Raw genomic sequence first — 5236 nt, 5'->3', positions numbered from 1 at the left:
GCATTTCAGAAAGGGTTCCTTGTAACATGAGTCCTGCAAGATTCTCTGTGGGAAGAAAACCAGGTCCGTGGTCAAATGATTTTGGGAAATGCCTTTGCTCTTAGAAATTCACAATATACATTAGCATATTAAAGACTATGTACCTGTTTAACTTTGTGTAACCAAACGTTCCTCCTAACTTCTTTTACATGGAGTCCCCGTTCTTTCATTTTTCAGTTAACATTTGCTAATGCCCTAGAGAACTGTCATTTTTTAGGGCAACTGCTTTGGGAAATGCTGACGTTAACCCATTTATCCAACTATCTGATGGTTGTCTCTATTTGGATGTCACACAGATGCAACAAACTCATCTTGCTCAAAACAGATCTTCATACTATCCTTCAGTTCTTAGAGGTAATCAGTCATCAGATCCCAGGATTATATTCTTCAAATCTCACTCAACATCCCCAATCCTCACTGTTTCTACTTCAGGCCGTTATTACATTTTCTACCTGGACTATTGCAGTAGTATCCTAAATGTCTCTCTTATCCCATTCTTTCTCTTTCCTTGAATTCATACCTCACACTGCGACCAAACTGATCGTCTGAAAACATACAGTAATTATGTTATTCCCACTAGTTAAAACTGAGGATTATTTCTTCATTTGCTTCAGTGAAAAGCTTGAATTCCTCAGTGGGGCTGGCAGGGTGCTCCGTGACTGGCCCTTGCCCTGCACTAAACCTCTGGTGCCTTCCTTCTCTTCCTCTGTACCGTGTACAGATCACAGAAGGCAACAAATAATTTCCCACCCTCTGCTCCCTCTGCCTAGAATTTCTTTATCATCCTTACAGATTAGTAGAGTCAGAACTGAGTTCCAATTCCCACTTTACACCTTACTAGCTCTGTGACCTTGAACAAGGTACTTTAACACTATGGGCCTAATTTTCCTCATCTGTAAATTGCGGATCATCATAGGCTCAGTGCTTAGCAAAACCAAACCAAACCAAACCAAAAACCCCAAAATATACTTCATACATTTTACTTTTATTTATTTTTTAAAAAATATTTAATTAATTTATTTATTTGGCTGTGTCAGGTCTTAGTTTTGGCACACAGGATCTTCGTTGCTGCATGCAGGATCTTTCATTGTTGCATGCGGGCTTTTGTTGAGGCACACCGGCTTCTGTAGTTGCAGCATGTGGGCTTCTCTCTAGTTGTGGTGCACGGGCTCCAGAGCGCACGGGATCAGTAGTTGTGGTACACAGGCTTAGTTGCCTCGTGGCATGTGGTATCTTGGTTCCCCAACCAGGGATCAAACCCGAGTCCCATGCATTGGAAGGCAGATTCTTAACCACTGGACCACCAGGGAAGTCCCTACTTCATACATTAAAAACAAATAAAGCTGTGACAACTTTATGTTTTAAGACCCAATTTTTTTAGTGGCAGTTTTGAAGGACCTTTATTCAAGATTGCCTAGCAAGCTGGTATCATTTTACCTTTAGTAGTTGCTATCTTTTTCCTCTCCCAGCTATACTGAGATGTAATTGACATAACAGTGTAATAACATCATATAACAATGTGTTACTTGATACATTTATAAATTGCAAAATGATTAGCAATATAACATTAGCTACTACCACTATTCCATTACATAATTACCATTTCTTTTTTTGTGATGAGAACATTTAAGGTGTACTCTCTTAGCAACATTCAAGTATATGATATAGTACCATTAGTGGGATAATGTATCATTAGAATCACCATGCTGTATATTAGATCCCAGAACTTGTTCATCTTATAACTGGAAGTTTGTGCCCTTTGACTAATGTCTCCCCATTTCCCCCACCCCCTGATAACCACAACTCTACTCTCTGCTTCTCTGAGTTCAACTTTTTTAGATTTCACATACAAGTGAGATCATGCAGTTTGCTCTCTCTCTCTAAGACCCAATGTGTTGCATATAGCCTTTATTTTAACTCTGAATCTAGCATTTAACCAGTAGTTACACACCTCAAGCTAGGCTCACCCATGACACTGCTTCTCCAGCAACCTAATCAGCAGCCCTAAGCCCACTGAGCTTCAAGCTTTTCAAGGAGGCCCAGGCCTTACAGGGGCCTCTCAGCGTGATGATGCCTTAGAGAAGGTGTGTTATGTCACCATAACACCAGTGGTTGCACTCGAGAAGAGGCCATAGTGTGGATGCCACTATCTTGCTTGAGGGGGAAGGATGCTGAGTGGTGCACACCAGAGCTGTGGGGACTGTTTTGTTAGTTTAAAGCATCTGTCTACAAACTTTAGTCTTCAGTGAGCACTCTAGAAAATTGTCAGCTTCTTGGATGGAGCCTATGGGGATCAGGATTGTTGTGAAAAGTTTAAGAACATGGTTTGATTTCCTGTCACCTTACTGACATCCTCTCCTCCAACCTGTCTTCCCACTCACTTCCTTCAAGACATGTTGACCTCCTTGCCACGTGCCCTTAATACCTGGAGGCACCCAGGAATTTCCCACCTCAAGCCTCTGTGTTTGACTTTCCCTCTGCTTGGCACACTCTTCCTCTGGTTGCCCACGTGGCTGGCTGCTCCCTCATGCTCTGCTTAAAGGTCACCTTTGCAGAGAGGCCTTCCTTGACCTTCTTTCTCCAAGTCAGAAAACTACCATCCTGAATTTTAAAATGATAGCTTTTCGTGTGTGTGTGTGTGTGTGTGTGTGTGTGTGTGTGTGTGAATTTTTTTGCCCTTAATTACTTTCTGTCCACCTATTTGTTTACCTGCTTATTGCTTGTCTTTCCCACTCATATATAAGCTTTATGTGGGTAGGGATTTTTCTCTGTTCTCTTTCACTACTGTATAACCAGCTCCTAGCACACAACAAATAAATAGGTAAAGTACTGGGGGATGGTGTGGAGTTTGTCTTCTCTGGGCCTTAGCAGAATCTCGGGGGGTTCAGAATGGGTTACTAGCCTGAAGTTACCTTCCTGCTGCTGAAGACAATCTCAAGTCCTCCCCCACTGTGCCCCCAGTGTATGTCCAGTCTCACAGATGACAAATATCAGTGGGCAAGGACACCAAGATCGTGATCCTCACCTCCTGAGACTCTTGTTTCTTCCTCAAGGTATTTAGGAGGGTCCTGGGTGATGGTGGTGAATGCTGGTCATTCAGGCAGTGGCCCACCCATTCTGTCCTGGATAGGCCATGAGAAGTGTGCGTTCATGTCTAAGAGCTGAAACTCGCGTCCCTCAGGGTCCAGCATGTGAACCACAGCCAGAACAGGTTGGAGAGGCCATAGGCCTGCTGGTCCTGCAGGAGTGAGGAGGGCTGCCTGGGAGGCTGTGGAGGAGAGACAAGGTGGGAAGGATGGTGTCTGAAGGTGAAGGGGGATGTCTGAGGGAAGAGGCCTAAGGATATTTGTGCCCTGACGCCTATGTCCCTACTATTGTTTGCCCTTCCCCTTCAGTGGGCCCCCAGCTGTCTTCCCCACACCTAACTCTCTGTGCCCACAGGTACCATGTCTCTCCCCTCAATGTGCACCATCTGTCTGGGCAGACTGGAGGAGACCACTTCCCACCTCTTGTCCACTAACACCGCATCTACCTGAGCCTGACACGTGGACCCAAGGACAGGAGATGAGGGCTTGGAGCCTCATGACAAAGTTATCCAGCAGTGGGTGAGGAGCCAGCAGGAGGGGGTCAGAAGAAACGCTTCTGTGTCAGGCTGCCTTGCTCTTCACCTCAGAAGTGGGCCAGATGGCCACGTGGAGGTTCAGACAGGGTCAAGAGTGACAGATGGAGACTAATTTTTACCAGTCAAGGCAAGGGTGGGTCTGAAAGCGGAGTCAGCTGGGAGGCTCCCCTTGGTGTGTGGGCACCCAGTCGGTTGAGGGCTGCAAGTTTGGGCTTGGTGATCAGTTTGGGGACTTAGCATTGCACCTAGGCCTGGGATTTGGGGCCTTGCTTGGAATAAAGCAGCTTAAGTTCCCAGGCTGGAATTTAGCTAGAGTGAAACGCCTAGCAACAAGCCGGCCCCTTAGCTACAGCAAGGACACTGGCAATGCAGGCCTGGAACCTCCCCTTGGAATCCTTGGCAAGCAGCACCGAGGCCTAGAGATCATGGTCAGAGATGGAACGCTTAGTGGAGAATGGGTGTCATGGAGACTGGGGCTTGCACCCAGGCCTGGCAGGGTGGGGTGAGGAAGATTAGATTCAGTCACAGAGCATTTGGGGGAGAGGGAGTTCACTCACATTTGGGGTGGGCATGGCTAAAAGGAACCACCTCTCTGGAGGGCTGACAGAAGATGACTGTGCTCAAGAGGAGGCCTTAGTGTGGGTACCACCAGCTTGCTTGAGGTTTAGGGAGGAAGGATGCTAAACGGTGCACAGCAGAGCTACAAGGACTGCTGTGTTGGTTTAAAGTATCCGTCTACAACCTTCAGTCCTCAGTGAGTACTCTAGAAAATTGTCAGCTTTCCAGATGGAGCCTACAGGGATCAGGATTGTTGTGCTAAGTTTAAGAACATGGTTAACTTAAAATCTCAATGTCAGACGACACTTTTATTATTTATTTATTTATTTATTAAAATTACTGGACTGAATATCAATATTATGACATAGTATGAGTGTGTTTCATGTTTGGTAATTGCAATCATTGTTGCTTTTGTTGTGGTCATCCATTTACAATGCTTGGTGTCAGTTTATTTATCTCTTGTAAAAATAAAATACAGTGTGTGTCTGTGTGTGAAAAAGAAAAGAAACTAAGATAAAAAATTAAAAAACGTTAAAAAAAGAATAAATTGGATTCTTCATTCCCTTCTGGAAAAAGGGTTGGGAACTAATATTTTTGGAGCACCTGTTAGCATCCATGGTTTGAGCAACTATGCTGGGAATTTTATATATGTTATTGCATTCATTCTTATGGGACAGGGATAAAAGAAAATATATTGAATTCTAAGAGACTGTGGGTGTTTTCCTCCCCCATTTCTAAAGAGGAAGGCTGCTGCCTTGGTTAAGGAGCTACCTTTCTAGTTCAGGATCCAGGTGTTCCCAAATGAAAAGAAAATCAAGAGATGGAGAGACTCATCTACATCCTTGGCACATTGATATTTTGTGCCAAATAGTTCTTTGTTTTGGAGGCTGACCTATGCACTGTAGGATGTTTAGCAGCATCCCTGGCCCCGACTTGAGAATCACAGATATACATGTTTAAGGGTTGAGACTTGGAGGTGAGAAAGGAGCTAGACTAGAGAGGTGGTGGAGTGGGCAT

This window comes from Mesoplodon bidens (genome assembly GCF_964165515.1).
Source record: "Mesoplodon bidens genome assembly, chromosome: X".
NCBI classification, from domain to species: domain Eukaryota; kingdom Metazoa; phylum Chordata; class Mammalia; order Artiodactyla; family Ziphiidae; genus Mesoplodon; species Mesoplodon bidens.
This window is presented reverse-complemented; position numbering follows the sequence as displayed.